The following is a 23047-nucleotide window of genomic DNA, read 5'->3' on the forward strand; positions in this document are numbered from 1 at the left end:
CTGGTAAACCAGTAATGCCAGTAGCCCTATTAAAAATAGTGATGGAGCAACTACATTACCCAGCCCATATGACAAAAGAGAATCTAGCAGCAACGCTCGCGGAAGACTGCTTCATACGGAATTTAGCATAGCATGTTACATTTCTTATGGTGAAATGCATAATCTGCCAGCAATTCACCGCTGGGCACACATTAAAGGTAATGAGAGGAGTCATCCTCAGGCCAAATGGGCCTTTTCAGCACTTGCATGTCAATTATATCGACATGATTCATGTATGTAACAGGTATAGATACTTAATTGTTGTGGTGTGTCCAGGCTCTAGGTGGATAGAGGCAGGTCCATGTACACACCTGGACTCTACCTGTGCGGCCAATTTTTTGTGAGGGAAGTGTTCCCAAGGTGGGGGGCATACAAAGTCATGAGATCAGATAATGGCCCTCAATTTGTTAATTCAATACTTGAGCAGATTAGCTTGCTGCTTGGTATAAAGCACAAGTTCTCATCGGTGTAGCATCCAGAAGGTAATGGAGTCTGTGAGAAGCTCAACAGCTTTGTTAAAGGAAAGGATGGCCAAGTTGAAGCTTACTCTAAAGAAGGGATGGTTGTACGGCCTTCCACTGGCACTGTATGCACTTTGGAACCAACCAGGGTCCGACCATCTTCTTATGCCACACGAGATAGCCGCAGGAAGAAGAATGAGAACTCCTCTGACACCCTGAGATAGAGCTAGATGTGATGCCCAGTCAACAGGAGAAATATCAAGGTCTGCAATGCAAAACTATCTGAACTGCATGACATCTTACCTTTCTATAATTTCAGACCAGTTGCAGCGATGACGAAAAGGGTGCAGTGCAGCACAGAACACAGAAGGAGACACTGCATCAGACTCAGTTCAAGGTCTATGTGTTCCACTCGTCTTCCCTGGACACACCGTCCTTGTGAAAAACCATACAAGGAAAAGGTGGGACGAGCCAAGATTCAACGGTCCTTTTATCATAGAGGACTGCAATCCGTCCGCTGTGAAGCTAAAGGGCAGGAGAGCGTGGATCTTTCTCGGTGATATCAAACCCTACATCGGAGAAGGCCCCCTGCCTGCACCCCAAGGAGAGGAATCGACGAGCAACGGGGAAGAACCACAGCACGTGCAGACGGGATCCATGACGAGGAAGAAGGACACATGACCAGCTAGACAAAGAACTTTTGTGCAAAAGTTGCGGCTTCATTTTGGACATTTCTCTAAACAAAAAGGGGATAAGGACATAAATAAACGGACACTCTGTGTATCCTAGTTGCAGGGTGAAGAAGAAAATTGCACGTGTAAGCCACAACATAGTCTGTTGACTTTGAACTTTGGACTGAAGCTTTGATTAGAAAGGATATGCCAAATTTTGATCGAGGACACATTAATTGGAAGAAAGTACAGAACTCAGATTCCTTCCACACCGAGACCCTATTTGGAATCACTTATGGTGTCCCACAATAGAGATATCACTAAGGACGTGGTCACCAATTTCAACCTAGTGCTAAGATCATACCCGTCATTGGTAGGGAGGATCCCCAGTGTCACAGACTTTCTCCAAGAACCTGAAACTGAAAAATCTAATAAGACAATTGCTTACTGTCATTGCCGAACAATTTATCCTACTCCCTGAGTACAGTGAGGAAGAATCAAATGTTCCCAACACAGGAGGAAATAGATGAGCTCATCAACACACTGTTCTTTCACATAATTGAAGACTGTCCATCTATTGTTGGGAGAACAACAGATACACTAACATTTCTTCGATATCCATCAAATACAGAGAACCTAAGTCGTCTCCTAAACAACATAATATTTCTAGTCGCACTCCACGCAAATGGACAGTGCAGACATTGTTTACATCAAGGACAAAACATATGATCCTGAACCTCAGCAAAGACAGGACAGATGTCTCTGTCACCAGAGGACAGCAGGCTGGCACACAACATCCTTTTTCGAATAGTAAATGACTTTCCAGAGCTAGTGGGGAGAAGAATTGATGTTGACGTCCTCAGATTCATCAGAGATCCAGCTAATGTTACGCAAATGGGAATGCTCCTGCATGGAATCATATTTCAAGTGGAACTTTCCAATCATCAAAGGAGCTATCTGAGGAGATTATAACAGCCTTCCGCCAAGGGATAGATTGAGGAAGCAGAGCCGAGAACTTCACTTGTCATACCTGCTGTTATTTTTCCTATTTCTCATATTGATCAGTGTCCAACATATCCTCAGGACTGAAGCAGATTCGAGGGGTGGACTGGGAGCGTACCTATTTTGAACATGCATGGTAAAGGGACTCACTGAAGTATTGCTTAATTTGATTTCTCCCATAGTCTAGCAAAAGACCTGTATCCTGAAATAAGGGACAATTGTCACTCGCAAGAGGGGGGATACTTTTAGAGCACCAGACACTCCTAAACACTGAACTCGAAAAACGATACTGGTTAAGGGAACAATAACATTGACATTTGGCGAATGATCGAGATGGGGTCCAGCGCAGTAACCTGGTCCTCCCGCAAGAAGAAAGGCATCCCTGCTTCTCTGGAAGAAAATGCTGCCGCCTAACATATAAAACTATAATGTACTTATGTATCATATTCATTATTGTTCTATTGTCATTAACAATTAGAAATGCATTCTTTATTGGTGCACAAAGCATTCCAATTTCAGTGCACCCACCTAATGATGAACGCATGAAACCCACAAAAGCACACAGACCTTATATAGTTTAGAAGGTCAAATGGTGGAGTGAATGAACTTGAAACGGGTGTAATAAGCAAAAGTACGCCCACACTTGTGGTAACAAATGAAAAGAAAAGCCGGAGACAGGGTCGGCAAGAGATGCATGAAGTAAAAACACTGACAACTACACGAATGCAAACACTGAATGTACACAAAACAGGCCTAGTATCAATGACTGCAGAACCACAACAAGCAGCAGAAAGGAAGAGACTGTCTGACATAAGAAACTTCACAGAAGCTGTCATGAGAAAACAAGAAGAGTTAAGAGACAAACCAACAGGAGCAGTCATATCAGAAACTTTTGAGAAAACAAAAGCCAACTCTGAGAAACTCTGTGCACGGACACAAATGTTAGTAGACTTACTATTCCCACACATAGCCATAGCGAGGAAACTGCAAGAGGAACTGAAGAACAAAACTGCAGAGACCGCATTACCAAGCATATACGTTACAACACAAGGGATAAGTACCAGTTCCACAGTACAGCCATATACCAGACCAGTGCCAGGTAGGTGGGTATGGGCAATTGCATCCAGCAAGGAAAGGATGTATGAAGAAAAGGAAAGAGCTGCCAGACTCCTGTCCACTCAAATAGCGCAGATGAGGAAGCCTGCCCCATGGACCAGGATACCTGAGAACCCCCAACAAGAAAAAGCCATACAGATGCATTCAGAGATGTAGTAATAAGCAAACTACATCAAGACCTTAAGAATCAAGAGAAGAGTGCATGAAGACGACAATGAACTGAATGATTACCTGGATAACACAGCACACCTAGGTCACAAAATTTGGTACCAGCACATTTAGGAAGTTGGAAGGTGAAATTCCAAAGGGAAATGCTTTGTTTGCGCACTCCTGCCGTAAAGCATGGGGAAGTCCAAGATCTTCCTGGCTTTAGAAATTGATGTCCCGACAGCACACTGTCTGTCACACATAGCAATGTGCAATACCAGAGGCAAGTTCATGGGAAGTGATGCCTCATTGATATGGGCAACTGAAACAGCTTATCCCGATGAAGATGATTATGTCCAGGACATTAAGACAAGAAACAGAGCTCATACTAGGAATCATGTGATCAGGTATGAGATGCCTGGAGTTAAAGGAGCAGGAATAAGATGGGAAGTGAACCCGAAACTAGATGTCCAAGGGAAAACTCCAGCAAAGGCTCAAATTTGGAAAAACAGAGGCCAATGCAGATTTGGGGAACAGTGCTCTCACCAGACGGATGGGTCAAAGGAGTAGTGATCTGCAGAGCATGGATGGTCCTTGGAGCCTGCAAGGAAGCAATTGAAAACTCACAATGGCTGTGTAAACCACTATGGCCGAAACGTACAAAACTGCTAACATGGGTCGAAGGCAGAGGAGGACCCTTGCAGATAGTGCCACTAGAAAGTCCAAAATTGAGCTTCCGGAACAATGGTACAAGAAAAATGGGGGAGAATCAGAACTGTGGACACATTTCTGAGGCTCCAGGAATGACTCATGGGATTGCAGTGATCATGGATCATTATTGGGCATGTGGATCCAAAGCATACATCAGACTGCTGAAAAACTGGGGAGGCATATGCACAATGGTGAACGTCCACATTCCAGCATTAGTGGTCCCGGAAAGTGACATGAACATTGATAGTTTCCCGAAAGCAGATGCTCACCTGAGGAAGAAGAAATCTGTGGAACTGATAACCCGAACGAAGAGAGAGAATTACTTCTCTGCTAAATCAGAAGAAGCATTTCATGCAATCCCATATGAACACAGGCTGTTCAGCCTCACCTCACCAGTGTTCACAACGATTTTTATGCCACAAATCCAAGTTTCTAGATGGGAGTTACTGCAGACCATCAACACGTCTATAAAAGGGTTCAATGTGATTAAGGAAAAGTTAAGAGCCATCTGACTGATGACTCTGCTGAACAGATATGTCCTTGACATGGTCACAGCTATGGATGGAGGACTTTGTGCAAAAATAGGAGAATCATGTTGCACATTTATACCTTCTCACAACAAGGAAAATGGAACTTTAACAGAAGCTATAGGTATGCTGACAAACCTACAGAACCAGATGATCAATGAAACTGATGAAGTTGATGATGACAGCTGGTTTGGATCACTGTTTTCATGGGTTCCACAATGAATTGCGGATGCATTCAAGTTCTTGGGAGCCCTGCTAGTGATGATATTACTAGGAGTTTGTGTTATCAAGATAATAATCTCACAATGCCAGAAGACTGCAAAGAAAGCCATAGGGATGAAGATCATGATTCATGTCAAGCCAGGATGTAAGCCCAAAGACCTGACTGATGAAGAAATAAGAGACTTTGTGAGGGCCATCAGACAAGCACCAGAAGGTACAAAGTTTGTTTATTCCCGAAAACATAGAAATTATGTGGGAAGATGGATTTACTGCAGCCCAAATGGACAATGTCAACTAATGACATGGAATAAAGACGAACATGTAAGGACAGCAGGAAGCCTGAAATGAGTAATAAAGATATGGACTCCAAAGAGACACTTCTTCAAACCATCATGTACAGACCCAGAAGATGAAGAAGGAATGAACCCAGACGATGAGGTGAAGATGAATACGGAGGATCCAAGAGAGATGAATCCAAGAAAGGAAGTGAAAGTGCTCGATGACTCGCCCAGAGGGGGGAGTGTAGAGGAGGTCCCAAATAAAGTTTGCACCCCAGTTGCCCATTTTGAAGTACCAGGAACGTTCACAACGAAATATGTGATTTATGAGGAGCAGATAAACCTGCAGAGAGCCGCAGTGGGGCTCTGCCCAGTGCAGATCAGAATAGCAATACCTATTGAAGTACCAATAACTAGACAACCATGGGCAGTACGTTATCGATTGAGAAAACACTACCAGCAAATGAGACAAAATGAAGAATAGCTTAAGTGCTGTCTAGGAAGAAACCAAAAAGTCCTTAATGGAAGATGAATGATGATGTCACTAGGACCTGGCTAACGCACCCATAGAACAAATGATGACCAAAGGATGACGTGAAGAGACAAGACACCATGAATAAGGATATTGTGAACCTAGAAGAAGAAAGCAATGTTGAAAAACAGAGAAGCTTAAACTGTAAGCAGGGTTGAGATATTCAACCAGCTAATACCTGTACAAATGCTTGTAACCACAAGAAATCTAAGAAAACGATGTGGCTTGCTATGCTAAGTAGAAGAATAGAGTGGCAAGCACCATTGTACACAATCTACCTCAAAACAAAGCACATTATATAAGTGTGAGTCCACTTTGCACCAAAAGCAGAACCAACCCAGGTTACGTTAGGCCAAACGCAAGAAGATTCATATTCTAGCAACACGAGGAAAGAAGGCTGAATAGAAACTCGGCAGAGGCAGCTTGTGCCTGGGAAGCCAAGGTTATACCAATAAAAGCAATGACCAGTAGCTACATTTAATTGAAGTGAAGAACAGAATATCCTGCCTCTGAAGAATCGAGATAAGAAGGCAAAGGCAGGTGGTGGGTGAAACAAAAATCAAATACACAAATTGAGAGAAACGAGGCAAATTCACGGTGTGGTAGCACGTGACCATCCAAGCAAGAAGGAGCACATGCTTAAACCTACGCTTGGCATCCGCCCAGACATCGAAACTTTCTCGAGACAAGAAGAAGCAGTTTTGAGGCCAACAACAGGGAACTAATTGACACATAGCCCATAAAGTGATGATTGAAGGAAGGCAGGGTGAACTGGGGGACACCCTGCACCTGGCTGACTGTTCTGCGTGGTGCTAAGCAAAGTGGAAATGTATGCATGGGGTTCATGCAAACCCAATCACAATGGACCAAATAATCTAGGGTCCGATAGTTAATAGAACCAATAGGACGTTGTAATTTTAGTGACGTCTACAGTAGTCATTTTTGAAAGAAGGGCTTAGATGCCCACCTGACACTGTTTACCCAATCCCCTCACTCTGTTACCATATACAGATATAGCACCTATATTTAAAGTTAACTTTTCCTAACCAATAGAATTGCATGTTAACTTTTGAGTGTTACACGTCAGATTATGACGCGTTTTGAGTATAAAACCTATGTTTTGTATGAAGTTCCTTGGAGTTAAAGTGAATTGAACTATAACTTCACTGCTAATTGCCATGACTCCCTGTACAGTGTACTTGTCATTAAACTGACTCCCTTTGCCAAACCATTGAGTTGTCCTTATTGATTGGTGTTGGAGTAATAAATCTGCACCCCCTATCCATGTCAAGGTGCAGCTATCTCATCTTAAAGTACTTCGGAGCAAACCCTGACTCTATGGGCCGGCCGGCGGTCTCCCCAGTACAGCTCCTATCACAATCATACAGGTCATCCAGTGAGAAGTCTCCACCCTCCTCAAGCTCAACATTCAACAAAACCTAAATCAGGAAATGCCTCTAATCTTGAAAATGTACCTAAGTTGAAAGCACATCCCCAAAGGAACCAAGGAGGGCTGAACAGAAGACACCAAAACAATCCTGCATGTTTCCACTTGAAGTAATATTGGGAGACAGTCATCTAGCTCATCAAAACTAATAAAGTCCAAATCCACCCAAAACAAGAAACCTTGGGCCTCATTATAAGTTTCCCAGTATCCTGACAGCAATTCCGGTGTTATCCCAGGAAACTGCCTCTACTATCTCCATCGCCTGATATCCCAGCAATGCCAGGATATCACAGGCAGTGGAGACAGTGGTAAGTTCTCATTCCATGGAGTCCCATAGGTGGTAGAACCGGTGCCCTTGATTCTGGCATTTCTTTGCCAGTAGGGGCCTGATCTACAAATAGTACATGCCTGCCGGTAGATGAGAGCCCCCACCGGCAAACCTGGCTTTCCCTGCTCCTTTAAACTCACCAGTGCCTGTATTACTTGCAATTTTACCTGCATTTTTATCCACTGGGGACTTCGTAATAAGGCCCCTTTTGACAACCAAGGCTGCAGCAATGATGGCTGGCCAAATGATTAAGAGGTGATTGGACTAAAAGCAGTAGTTGGTACTCAATCATATCCTCAGTTCCATTTGCGGACTAAGAAGGCCTCTTACAAAATCTCAAAGACTTGGTAGCATGCCTGGAAGGGTTTTCTGGAAAAATGGCAAAATGCCCTTTCCGATGGTGATGTTTTGGGAAAGCAGATGGTTGAAATGAATTGAGAGTGTGCTGTATTGTTCACGCCATAATCTTAACCAATGTGAATTTTAAGATCCAATGCTATTTGTAAAAAATACACATTTCAGCAAGAAAAACACATTGATAGTAATGGGGCAGGTGCAGAGGTGGGTGTGAGGGAGTGTGGCAAGTGTATACGGAGGGCGTGGGAAGATCCCTTCCTGTGTATCAAGAGGGGAGCTTGGATAATTATCCTGACCTACTTAAAAGGAGGGCAGGTTTGATTTAATACAGAGGAAAAGTATTATTTGTATTATTATTTGTATTATTGTTTCTGCTGTTTTTTGAAACGTCAGGTGTCCGTATAAAAGAGATGGGAATGTAAAAGACATGCGCCTCTTTGAGGGTGAGCTATGATAACTTGCTGACCAATGTAAGAAGAGACATCATCCCGGAAAGTGTTATGAAAACGAAAAGGTGTTCGATTTCTTACGAAACAGTGGTCATACAGCGGTGGGATGGAGATCAGCAGTAATTAAGTGGCTAATACTAAAACCACTGACAAAACATCCGAGTTTATCGTTCGGGATTTTGAATTTAATGACTAAAGATAAATCTCTGTTCGCTAAGCATCTTGTGCCGGTGATCCAAAAGCAGGCTATAATGGTTACAAATGGGCATTGAATGTTAAATAAATCTTTATAATTCATGCTTTAGTCACGCCACTCATTCAAAGTGCCGTCTTGCATTTCATCCAAGAGATAACACTTGTTAAGAATACATTTCACGTTTTGTGCTTTCAGACAAACACGCTCATTGCACACACGCTTGCCTATTAATTTAATGGTAAAATGTGCACAGCGAGTTTTTATAACACCATACTGTGTCTGGAATATTGATTCAGAAAAATCAGATTTATTTATTCTGCCTTGTGCAAACTCAAGTGGAGCTCATGGAAACGTGTGTGTCTTCTCATATTGCCTCAGCGTTATTAACTGTAAACAGCTTTGGAACGAGCCCATTTCAAGAGAATAAACACACACATCAGCCGCATTGTCTTTTTATGTTTTTTTTATTTCACTGGCAACAAATAAAACAGTTAGTTTAACTTACGCCACTCACTGGCTTAATGTTTATCAGCAGTGCTTAATTATTTCACTGCTACTGAAGGGTTAAGCAGGTAGGATGATTGTACCAATAAAAGCTGATAAGTAGCAGTGTCAGCCTTTCTAATTAGTTTCTATAGCAACAGACAGCATGCGGGGTTTGTTGCTGAAGAGCAGAAAGCTAATAATCAAATGTATGTTGCTTAAATGAATCTACGGCGGAGCGCAGTATTTCAGTGTCTTGACATCGTATACATTAACAGAGAGAAACATTAATTCTGCCCTTCGATTGCATGACAGAAAAAACACAGGGATTAAAACTACAAAAAGTGACACTGTTTCATCAAATGTTTTCATTAAAATAATATACTTTGAATTGTACGTAGTGAAATGATACATTCTGAGACACTCATTCTCTTCGCATCAGCAGCCAACACTGGGAACACGCAGATATTTAAACGAGTTTTGCCAGGGCCTGGTTTGACTCTTACAGCACTAGAGTTTAATCAAGCGATAATCTTTTGGAAAAGAACGGCCATTACTGGCAGTTAATGGTGGGTTCCTTAGCTAATGGGCCGAAGCAAAGCTGAGGGCATTTAAGACGTTAGCAAATGGCAATGACTCATTAAAAAAAGACCATGTTGCTTTTATAAACAGTTTTTACTGGCTTATGGCAGCAAGCTTGTATTTCTATGTAAGGGATATGCTGTGATATTTCAGAAATAATAGAAGGCGATAATCGGGAACTGGAAAAGGAAGAACGGCAAAACAGTTACCATACAATATTAAAAAAAATAAAATAAAAAAAAAACTAGGAAGTGCGTCTACAATGCGTGACTTATTTGTAATTTCCTCCACATCTCTCTTCCTCCTCCCAATAGTTACCTTTGTGGCACCATCCTCCACCAAACCTTCCAATCCGATTAACAGGCCGATTCATGGAATAATTAGCGTGGCGCAAGTGGCCAAAAACGTGTGAATCGCAGTGGAATAGCGAAAATCGCAGTGCAGGTGCGAAAATCGCACGAAAAGCAGCGCACATCGATTCATGGAAGGCCGTGCGCGAGAAAACCATCGGATGTGCGCTAAAAAAGTGCGCGGCGCACATTGGCGCACAGGCCATCTAATGGCGTGCGCCAGGTCACAGCGAAAATCGCACAGGCCACAGCGAAAATCGCACATAGCGTGGCGCACACAACAAAAGTAGGCGGAACACGGGGCGTAACACTCGGAATGGGGAACAACTTGCCAAAATGTGGGCGTCACGGGGGAAGTACAGGGTGCAAGTGCGCGGAACGCCCACACGCTCGCCTACAACACGTATTCATGGAATCGAATAGGGCAAAAAAGCGCACGGTCAAACCAGCGCACAGGCACAAACACGACCGCCACAAGAAAGCAGGCGGTAGCGTCTCAGCGCCTGTAATAAATGTGCGCCAAAAGGTGCGCCAACAAATAGCACCTATATACAGCCATTATGAATGTCCTATACTGTGGCCCTCCAGGACAAATGACGTGCAAAGGGGTACCCACAAACACGGACACCCGCTGACTGAAAAATAACGTGTGCGTGTATTCCGGGGTGCGCGGGAACTTTCACACGCGATTTGGCTGGGTACGTGGATCTCAGGGGTGCGCGGGAAGTCCCACACGCGATTTGGCTGTGTACGTGGATCTCAGGGGTGCGCGGGAAGTTCCACACGCGATTTGGCGGGGTACGTGCGCGGGAATTCACACACGCGACTTGGCTGGGTACGTGGATCTCAGGGGTGCGCGGGAAGTCTCACACGCGATTTGGCAGGGTACGTGGATTTCAGGGGTGCGCGGGAAGTTCCACACGCGATTTGGCCGGGTACGTGCGCAGGAATTCACACACGCGAATTGGCTGGGTACGTGGATCTCAGGGGTGCACGGGAAGTCTCACACGCGATTTGGCAGGGTACGTGGATTTCAGGGGTGCGTGGGAAGTTCCACACGCGATTTGCCCGGGTACGTGCGCGGGAATTTACACACGTGATTTGGCTGGGTACGTGGATCTCAGGGGTGCGCGGGTAGTCCCACACGCGATTTGGCTGGGTACGTGGATCTCAGGGGTGCACGGGAAGTCCCACACGCGATTTGGCAGGGTACGTGGATTTCAGGGGTGCGCGGGAAGTTCCCCACGCGATTTGGCTGGGTACGTGCGCGGGAATTCACACACGCGACTTGGCTGGGTACGTGGATCTCAGGGGTGCGCGGGAAGTCTCACACGCGATTTGGCAGGGTACGTGGATTTCAGGGGTGCGCGGGAAGTTCCACACGCGATTTGGCCGGGTACGTGCGAGGGAATTCACACACGCGATTAGGCTGGGTACGTGGATCTCAGGGGTACGCGGGAAGTCTCACACGCGATTTGGCAGGGTACATGGATTTCAGGGGTCCGCGGGAAGTTACACACGCGATTTGGCCGGGTACGTGCGCGGGAATTTACACACGCGATTTGGCTGGGTACGTGGATCACAGGGGTGCGCGGGAAGTCTCACACGCGATTTGGCTGGGTACGTGTATTTCAGGGGTACGCGGGAAATTCTACACGCGATTTGGCTGTGTGCTCCCAGGTATTCCCTGTACACCCTCCACGGCCCCTGCAGGCAGCCGACACCACAGGGGACTACCCTGCACACCTGCTCATGTCACCCAGCACCCCCACACCCCAGCAGAGCAGGGGCAGCCTCCACCAGGCCCCCACTCATGGCCCCTATCACCCCCACCCCCCAGCCACCATGGGCATCCCCCACCAGGCCCCCACTCATGTCTCCTACCCACCCCCACCCCCCAGCCACCATGGGCATCCCCCACCAGGCCCCCACTCATGTCTCCCACCCACCCCCACCCCCCAGCCACCATGGGCAGCCCCCACCAGGCCTCCACTCATGTCTCCCACCACCCCCACCCCCCCAGCAGTGCAGGGCCAGCACCACCAGGCCCCAATCATGTCCAACTCATGTCTCCCACCACCCCCACCCCCCCAGCCACCATGGGCATCCCCCACCAGGCCCCCACTCATGTCTCCCACCCCCCCACCCCCCCAGCAGTGTGGGGCACCCTCCACCAGGCCCCCACTCATGTCCCCCTGCACCCCCACCCCCCAGCATCCAGGGGCACCCTCCACCAGGCCCCCACTCATGTCTCCCACCACCCCCACCCCCCGAGCAGTGTGGGGCACCCTCCACCAGGCCCCCACTCATGTCTCCCACCACCCCACCCCCCAGCCACCATGGGCATCCCCCACCAGGCCCCCACTCATGTCGCCCACCACCCCCACCCCCCAGCCACCATGGGCATCTCCCACCAGGCCCCCACTCATGTCTCCCACCCACCCCCCAGCCACCATGGGCAGCCCCCACCAGGCCCCCACTCATGTCTCCCACCACCCCACCCCCCAGCAGTGCAGGGCCAGCACCACCAGGCCCCCACTCATGTCCAAATCATGTCTCCCACCACCCCCACCCCCCCAGCTACCATGGGCATCCCCCACCGGCACCCACTCATGTCTCCCACCACCCCCACCCCCCCAGCAGTGTGGGGCACCCTCCACCAGGCCACCACCCATGTCTCCCACCACCCCCACCCCCCCAGCCACCATGGGCAGCCCCCACTCATGTCTCCCACCACCCCCACCCCCCAGCAGTGCAGGGGCAGCACCACCAGGCCCCCACTCATGTCCAACTCATGTCTCCCACCACCCCCACCCCCCCAGCCACCATGGGCATCCCCCACCAGGCCCCCACTCATGTCTCCCACCACCCCCACCCCCCAGCAGTGTGGGGCACCCTCCACCAGGCCCCCACTCATGTCCCCCTGCACCCCCACCCCCCAGCATCCAGGGGCACCCTCCACCAGGCCCCCACTCATGTCTCCCACCACCCCCACCCCCCCAGCAGTGTGGGGCACCCTCCACCAGGCCCCCACTCATGTCTCCCACCACCCCCACCCCCCAGCCACCATGGGCATCCCCCACCAGGCCCCCACTCATGTCTCCCACACACCCCCACACCCCAGCCACCATGGGCAGCCCCCACCAGGCCCCCACCCATGTCTCCCACCACCCCCACCCCCCAGCCACCATGGGCATCCCCCACCAGGCCCCCACTCACGTCTCCCACCACCCCCACCCCCCAGCATCCAGGGGCACCCTCCACCAGGCCCCCACTCATGTCTCCCACCACCCCCACCCCCCCAGCAGTGTGGGGCACCCTCCACCAGGCCCCCACTCATGTCTCCCACCCACCCCACCCCCCAGCCACCATGGGCAGCCCCCACCAGGCCCCCACCCATGTCTCCCACCACCCCTACCCCCCAGCCACCATGGGCATCCCCCACCAGGCCCCCACTCATGTCTCCCACCACCCCCACCCCCCAGCAGTGCAGGGGCAGCCTCCACCAGGCCCCCACCCATGTCTACCACCCCCCCTACCCCCCAGCCACCATGGGCATCCCCCACAAGGCCCCCACTCATGTCCCCCTGCACCCCCACCCCCCAGCATTCAGGGGCACCCTCCACCAGGCCCCCACTCATGGCCCCTATCACCCCCACCCCCCAGCAGTGCAGGGGCAGCCTCCACCAGGCCCCCACTCATGTCTACCACCACCCCCACCCCCCAGCCACCATGGGCATCCCCCACCAGGCCCCCACTCATGTCTCCCACCCACCCCCACCCCCCAGCCACCATGGGCAGCCCCCACCAGGCCCCCACTCATGTCTCCCACCACCCCCACCCCCCCAGCAGTGCAGGGCCAGCACCACCAGGCCCCCATTCATGTCCAACTCATGTCTCCCACCACCCCCACCCCCCAGCCACCATGGGCATCCCCCACCAGGCCCCCACTCATGTCTCCCACCACCCCCACCTCCCAGCCACCATGGGCATCCCCCACCAGGCCCCCACTCATGTCTCCCACCACCCTCACCCCCCAGCAGTGCAGGGGCAGCCTCCACCAGGCCCCCGCCCATGTCTACCACCACCCCCACCCCCCAGCCACCATGGGCATCCCCCACCAGGCCCCCACTCATGTCCCCCTGCACCCAGGTCCTCACAATCCCCAATCATTTGCGTTATGGTCAGCCTCCACAGCCAAAAGGCTCTACCAAGTAACCCATTCACCCACATGGAAATGGAAATTACATGTTACACCCCCAATGTTCATAAAGCAAATGAACCCATGTCCGTCACACACAATGGTTGCAATTGAATGGGAAAACACCCAACATGACATGCATGAAACCAATGAGATGATACCACACAGTGAAGTATGAAAACAAAATTGTATTAAAAAAAATTGAATGCAAATGAAATGAAACAAACTACAATGGCAATGAAAATAATATAAGCTGCATGTCTGTCCAAAAAAATCAAAACTACAAATCCAAATCCAAAAAAATGTTGTTCAAAGTCACATTAAAAATAAAATCAATCCGAGAGAGAAAAATAAATGCAAAGACCATTGCTCCATGGAGAATAAATTAAAAATAAAAAAATAAAACAATCCAATGAAGAATTATGTACAAAACATCCAAGGGTCCATGAGCACAACTGAACAAAGGAAACCTACAAAAAACCCTAACTAAAATCCAACTATATACAAAAAGTGGAGCAGTGTCCGTCGACTCCAAATCATAAGAAGAAACAAAGGAAACCTAAAACTAAAGAACTATATACAAAGGTGGCGGGCAAGTCCAGCGGCTCACTCCGTGGTGTTCTGGGCCAGGGCATCATCAAACTCCTCGTCTATGTCCCGGAGGCGGTCCTGTTCCATGGCCCGAGCTTCCGCAGGGACGACGCCATCTGCTCCTCCAACCCCCTGCGGATTGCCTCGAGGCACTCGGCCCGCCTCAGGGCCCTCCGCATGGAGTTCTCCACCCTGACCATCGTGAGCCGCGCCTCTTCCGCCCGCCGCCGCTCCGCACCTATCTGCTGGCCCAACCGCAGCCACACGGAAGACACTTCCTGTCCTGGGTCCTCCTGCCCTCCGGCCGATGCCTGCCCCTCCGATGTTGATGGCCCCGAGCCATGATGCCTCCCACGTTGACTCTGCTGCTGCCTCCGACGCAACTGCCTCTGCCAGCACGACGGCATCCAGGCTGATGGAATCCACCGACGCCGTCGTGCACGTGCCCTGCCTGATGATGCCGGCACATCCTCCATCTGCTGGGGTACAGTTGCTGTGGTGTCCACCCCTGCTGGACTTCCGACACCCGACTGTGGCAGGGATGGGATCCCCACCGAGCTGGCTGCATTGGTCAGGGCAGGTCCACAGGGGGCCCTGGTGGCATCTGGGCCGGAAGACAGCAAGGAGAACGACCGGCATATAGCCTCCACAGAGGAGGAGAGGGCCGCCAGATTGGCCGACACATGCAGGAAACCCCCGATAATGGAAGATCCCAATTGGGCCACGTCGGCACGGTGCTCTTCGTGATGTGCGTGCTCCTCCCGGGAAGCACGCACGTCATCACGAATTGCACCCGCGTGCATCGCGACTCCAATCAGGACCTTCTCCATACGGACACGGGTTCCCTCGTCCGCAGGTGGAGGGGAGTCAGGTGACATGGACATCCCCTCTAACTGCGGACGGGCCTGGGACGGGGCATCCCTGCTGGTGCATGGTGGTGCACTCACAGGGTCAGGGACAGCGACATGCACAGGCCCCTCCACGGTGACCTGTGCTGCCTCCTGCCCCTGCCCCTGGACTGCACCACTTGCACCAGCAGGGATGCCCCCACCAGGCCCCATGTGTGCCTCAGTGGTGGCCTCCTCCTCCTCTGTGGAAACAACCAACCTGGATGGCTCCTCACCGTCTTCCGCCGTAGCAGGCCCCTGTGGGGGCTCACCCACAACCTTCCACTACAGCCGTGGGGGGATCCCAGCCGCCTTGCTCAACAGCGCGATCTCCACCCTCTTCTTCACTAGCCGCTGCGTAGAGGGAGACATAGAACACAAGCATCAGGGTACTGTTCAATGGTCCCCTAGACAGGAAGCAATAGCAGATGAGTACCACTGTCAAAGTACACTTCCATCATGTCCCTCCACAAAACATGGGTCAGTCCAGGCAAAACACACACAGTAACAGGCATGGTGCATGCCATGGACATTTCCATACATGTCCAATGGACTCTTGAAACATACAATGATATGGAACTCACATGCATCATGGGTCATGCCTATCACATGCACACACTTCACCTCAGTCACATCCATCTGACCTCATACACCCCAAACACAGCGGATACAAGGGTAACTAGGCTGCATCAGTGAATCTGTGCATTGTCACACACATGTGTCATGCATCCATGGCATTCACAAGTCACAGACACGCAGGTCAGGCACACAGACATGGCTACCATATATGTACCCGGCATCAGCACACATCCCTCACCCCCTCCCATGTCCAGGAACAGAGACTGGCATGCTCTCATGTGTAAAATCTGCATAGGGCTCCCCATTTCGCATTTAAACACATGCAACAACCATGTGGTTCACACATCACTGTTCGCACATGCATTACCATGATGTCCCTGCACACATACATGCATACATGGCCTATGTCACACATACAGGCAAGTATCAGACAACCAGCACACCGCAACATGCCCTGTCTCACACAGCAATGCTTGGACACTTACCGCTCAACTCCAGACGGGTCTCCCTCTCAAGGATCTGGGCGTGGAGCGCTGGGCGTACACGTTCCAGGACCCTCATCTGGATGGAACTCATGCGGCCCCGGCCCCCCTCCACGAGGCGCCGGGCCTTCACGAGGGTCCTGGACTTCAAGTCCTCCCAGCGCTTCTTGATCTTCTGGACGTCGCGGGTTGCCACCCCCTCCGCGTTGATGGCAACCACACAGTCGGCCCAGATCCTCTCCCGTCCTTCCTTGCTGGCGCGGGACGATCCAAAGAGGGCATCATACTGCCCCAGGACATGCTCCACCTGGACACCAACTTCGGTGGCAGTGAAGCTGGTGCCCCTCTGCCCCTCTGGCCTGGGGTTGCCACTGGTGCCAGATGTGGAAGTGCCCGACATGGCAACCCCAGAGGCAGGAGTGGGTGGGCAACTGGGTCCTGGGGCTGGGCTGTGGAGCGATGTAATCCCAGTCGGGAGTCTTCTGTTCCAGCAGGGGTGGACACAGCAACTGGACCCCTGCAGATGGCTGATGTGCAGGCACCAAATGGCAGGGCACGGTGGCAGCAGGCAGGCAGGCAGGCAGGCAGCAGCAGCAGATGGCACGTGGGAGGCTGCTCGGGGCACTGGGGGGCAGTAATTCGGCCTTCTGGGCAGGAGCGTGGTCTTCCGTGTGTTTTCGCGTGGCCAGCTTGATACGGAGTGATTTGGCACGTGAAAATCCTGCACGTCAGCGTGAAATTCGAGGAAAGGCCCTTAGCGCGTAAGCGCGTCAGCACGCATACGCGATTCTATTGGACCAAAGGCCCTCAGCACGTAAGCGCGTCTGTGACGTGACACGCACGGGTGTTTCCCTCATAGCACATGATGACGGAACACACGTGGAAAAACTGCACGTCAGAGTGTCAGCGTGTGTAATTGGACAAAAGTGTGCATACACGCGATTGGCCTATGTACGTGTATTTCAGGGGTGCGCGGGCACTTACACACGCGAGTACATCAGCGCACGTGTATACCGGGGTGCGCGGGAATTTCCACACGCTATTGGCCTGGGTACTGGATTTCAGGGGTGCGCGGGAAGTTTCACACGCTCGCCTACAACATGCGCAAAGAAACACGTACGCCAGTAGGAAGCAGGCATACGTCGACCCGCGACGCATACATTTGCGCGCAAATAAAATTACAAGCTCAAACGCCAGGATGAATATACCGTTCCTAGCAGCAGTGGCCGTGGGCTACCAAAGGAGGAGGAGGAGGATAGTCAGGGCCAGAATATTCACACCCAGAACCAGCCTTTTCGGGATGCCTGATGACCAGGTGTATGGGAGGTACAGGTTTCCACCACACATAATACTGGACCTGGTGAGTGAGTGGGAGGATGACCTCACATCACCCACCCTGTGCTCCCAAGCACTCAGCCCCCTGGAGAAGGTCCTCAATGTACTGCACTTCTTAGCCACTGGATCATTTCAGCGGACAAGTGCCATAGTGGGTGGGGTGTCACAGGCCACGCAGTCACGCTGCCTACACCAGGTCTTGAACATCATCACTGCACGCCCATCAGTCCGCAGGCACATATACCTGCCCAGAACACCTGCAGAAAGGCATGCTGCCGCCCTGGATTTTTACGGTGTGGCACGATTCCCCAAAGTGCTAGGTGCCATCGACTGCACCCATGTGGCTCTACGTCCCCCCAGGGCATCTGAGCACATCTATAGGAACCGCAAGCACTGGCATTCCATCAACGTGCAGGTAGTATGTAATGCCAAGGGAATCATCACCTCAGTATATGCCAACTATCCCGGGTCCACCCACGACAGCTTCATTTACCAAATGTCCACCCTAAGCCGGGACCTAGAAGCTGGGCGGCATGGCGATACATGGCTGCTTGGTGAGTATGAATGCCACTGCACATGCATGCATGTCAGATACTGAGCAAGGTCACAACCCCACCCATGATACCAATCACCACCTCCACAGGGGACAGTGCCTACCCTCTCACATGATGATGCCAATTCGGAACCCCACCACGCCACCCGAGGTAAGATATAACACAGCCCACATTGCAACCCGGGGCATAGTGGAGCGCACATTCGGAGTGCTTAAGTCACGCTTTCGCTCCCTTGACCGTTCTGGCGGGGAGCTGTTATACGCTCCCCCAGTAGTGTGCAGGATCATAGTGGCAGCATGTGTCCTGCACAACGTTGCAACACGCCGGGGCCTGGCCGTGGACATGGTGGTGGCCCCACATCCCCAACCACATGCACGGCCGCTGCGCATGGGAGGGGAAAGGGCACGGGGGGAGGCAGCCCGTACACAGCTAGTGGCTAATTACTTCACATAGAAATCACACCCCTGTGGAGTGCACACTGCCCTGGCACATACCATCTGACAATCAATGATGACTCAACCTGACACTGATCCTGAATGTCTGGAGAATCAACCGTCCAAACCATATCAGCCTGAGATTTTTCACCTGGAAGTGTTACAATGTGTGCATCCCTACCTACGCAGACACCACCAATGCAGTTTCGTGAAAAAACACATTCATGAAGCTAAAATGAATACCCACTTGCAAAATGCAACATGAGGACAGTGCCATGTCACCCAACCCATCCCCAGCACCGCCACACGGCACACTGTGCCATGTCATGCTATGTGCAGGTAAACAAAGTAATCCCCACAACATGACACAATTGTCACAATGTACAGTGTCCCTAATTGAAACTCGCGACACCTGAAATGCTCACAGTAATGCAGGACCAACAACACACTTGAGCAGGTATTTAGCAATAACACTTATCAGCCACTGACCCTCTAAACTACCATTAACATGACATTACGAATGTAAGGAATTAGTAGTCTCACCACCTCGAAATGCCTGCACTCCCACCACTTCCAACTGTACAGTGTTGCCGCCATGTAGAGTTGTAGGTGCACTGCTGCCAACATGGACCCCATCTCCAAAGTACTGGGCCTTGTGTAGACATGAGGAAAGGACCTGCAAATTAGGAGGTAGACACGGATGATGAGTTACACATCAATGCAACATGCAGTGTACAACACAACAGCAATATGCACTAGGAATGTATACACAGTATTGACTAGACTACCCACACATGTAGTGGGAGTCCAATGTCACCATGTACGTCAATGTCACTTGGGCACACCCTTTGCAAGCCCATGGAAACGGGAAGCAGGAGGGGTGTGTGTGACAAAAACCCAAGCGTCTGAACCAAATACATGACAAGCCTGCATGTGCCCAGCCACAATGCAGCGTATGCCCACAGGAGCCACAGAAGGCAACACATTGTCCCAAAAAAATTTTTTTTAAAAAAAAATAAAAAAATAAAAATAAATAAAAATCAAAAATGGCCATTAATGGGCCCGGGGGGGTTGGGGAGGCTACCCAGGAGGTCCGAGGACAGGGTGCACACCAAAACCCACCTGTGTGGATCTTGCGAAAAAGAAAACACCTCCATGGGCTCATGGCCCACACGGCTACCCTATTGTGGGAGTATCACTGCTGTCGCTATTATCACCCTGTGCAGCTGCATCCGGAGGTGGTTGCACTATGGGAGGCAGCCCACGCAAGGCCCTAGTCTGTTCCTCCATGGCTGCAAGCATGCGGGTGTGGTAGGTCTCGTTCTGGAGGATGAGTGTGCGGAGGTCCCCATGCAACAACTCACGGGATGCCCGGACCTCCGCCCTAGTTGCCTGCATCTCAGCTGAGAGCGTACGGGTGAGACGCTCCAGCTGCTGTTCTGTCCTTCGGTTTGTTGAAGCCTCAAACTCATCAAGAGTCGTCCTGAGGTGAAGGTGCTCCAGCCTCAGGGCTTCCCTGTGGCCCTGGGACTCTCTGGAAATGGCTTCCTGCAGAGTCGCCAGTGCCGCCCGCCTGTCCCTGTTGGACGCCAACATGTCCTCCCTGTGTGACTGGCAGATGGAATCGGTTGCCTACTGTAGTCGCTCGATCAGCCTTTCGGGGGGGACAATGGAAGTGGCCACCCTATCCATGGCCTGAGCCATCATCTCTGATGATGCTGCCTGTTGGGTTGCCATACCGTAAATGGATTGCTCCCATGCGGTATTGCCAGGTGGCGTACGGCCACCACGTCGGCGGGCACCACACCTGTCTGGGGCAAGGCGAACTGCGCCTTGCTGTGCCGGCACTGCCTGAGGCTGCAGGACTGCATTCCCCCTCTGATCTGCTGGCCCAGGAACAGGATCAGATGTCGCGGAGTGTGACCCTGCATCCGTAACCACCAAAGGCGTAGCTGCCAACACTGACATCCCCATTGAGGGTTCTGACCCTGGTGCAGGTGGGTGAAACAGAACAGAATACCTCCCAGGAACACTCACCTGCGACGGCACGTAGGTCTCATTATCCGAATCAACACCTGAGTACAGCTCGGGGGAGGTGCAGCCAGAGACACCCCTTGAGAGCACGACCTGCAGCACTTGTGGGTTCTCACCCACCACCACACCACGTCCCTCACTGGTGGTCGGTCGGCCCTCGGACCCCTCCTGGGTCTGCACCATCTCCACAACCCCAGCAGTATCAGGTGCGTCTTCCCCTGCAAAGACATAAAAGCAAACAAATGGAAACAGGCATTAGCACCATGGCACACAATGAGGGCTGAGAAGCAACAGAACCAGTACTTGATTGACACATGTCCCACATGACTAAAACCCTCCCATGCATGCACCCTCACTGCGTATGAAGGGCAGGCAAATGGCACACACTGATGACACCAAGATGGAAGATGAACACATTTTCTGCATGCTGCCTGGCAGTGGCATCACACATTGGCCTGTGATTGCCAGGTGAAATACACATGCCATCACACAGATGGCATGTACCATTGCTATTGAGTGAAGATGGAGAGGAGGGCAGCACTTATTCATTCAGTCCAGTTCCCGCATGTAATAGCTTTTCTAATTCAAACAGGTCTGATTTTTCACCTGGAGCTGCCAATCCAAAATGGTCCGATTGCACAGGGACATGTGTGAACAAATGATATCCAGGTAACAAAGTCACTCCACTTTACCATAGCCATGTCAGACATGTGACTAGAGGACTGAGAAATGCCTAGTAAAAGTGGTGGAATGCAAACAATCTGCCTGAATGAACAGAGAAAAATAAGCAACAATGTTGTGGCAAGGTGACACTTCAAGGGCAACTGGCGTGCTGTTGGGCTAGATGTCTACTGTTGGCAGAAGGGATACTGCTATGGCCAAATGCTGCTGCGCAGAATGTATTGCATGAAGCACATGGGTGACCCAAACGACTCAGGCGCACACACCCTCACCTGGCACACAAACAGAAGCCCTCACACACACACCATGCACATGGATGACACACACATGCATGTGCACTCACCGGACAATGCCTCATAATCAGGCAGATCTCCTACGCCTTGGATCTGTTCCTCCGTGACGTAGGTCCCAGCGACTGACTCATGTGGAGTGAGTTCCATGTCTTCTACTGGAGACCCACCTCCAGTCACTAGAGTTGCGGCATGATTTGAGGCCATCTTATTCTTTGCCCTGCGCTTTAGGTCATTCCAGCGCTTATAGCAATCATTGGCTGTGCGCCTCACGATTCCAAGGGCACATACGATGTCCGCAACGGTCTGCCAGTGTGCCTGGCGTTGTGCAGGTGTGGTCTTGGATCCTGCAACAATGACCATCTCGTTATCATGTGCGGACACATACTCGACAAGTGCATTCAGTTCGGCATCCGTGAAGCTGGGCTTCCTCGACGGGCCGGACTGTGTAGCCGTGTCTGGGGCATCAGCCTGTGCCGGACGAGCACTCTTCCTCTTCCGCTTAGAAGGTGGTGGTGATCCTGAGTGTCCTGCGCCGCTCTGGACACTAGGGGCAGGAGCCCTGGTGGACTCTGTATCAGGAGTGTGGGATTGCACACTCAGCATGGGAGTTGGTGCAGGCATTGGCTCAAGTGTAATGGTGTCAGGGGGAATGTAGCAGGATGGACTAGGACCGACACTGTCCTGGCTGGGTGTGTGAGAGCTGGGGTGGATGGAGCCGCAGCTGCCCCTGCAGCCTCTCCACCCTTCCTACTTGGGGCAGCAGATGACCTTGCTGCCCCTGATCCACGTGGCCTGATGACATCAACGTGCACCAGCGCACGTGTCATAGGCCTGCTGACCTGGAAGTCAGCCATGGAGTCAGCCAGGTCTGGTGCCACAATGGGCTGGTCCAACAAGGGCTGAGCATGGATGGTGTCAGCCACATCAGCCTCAACCAGGGGGGGGGGGATTATGGGTGCCCTTGACTGGTCCTCCACACATGGGGGGACAGGGTCACCCTGCAAGTAACGACCACGTCCCCTACCGGATCCACCATGGCCACCACTTGTGGCTCGTCCACCTTTGCCACCCTTACGGA

This window comes from Ambystoma mexicanum, chromosome 4q, assembly GCF_040938575.1.
Source record: "Ambystoma mexicanum isolate Mex_15411 chromosome 4q, UKY_AmexF1_1, whole genome shotgun sequence".
Taxonomy (NCBI): domain Eukaryota; kingdom Metazoa; phylum Chordata; class Amphibia; order Caudata; family Ambystomatidae; genus Ambystoma; species Ambystoma mexicanum.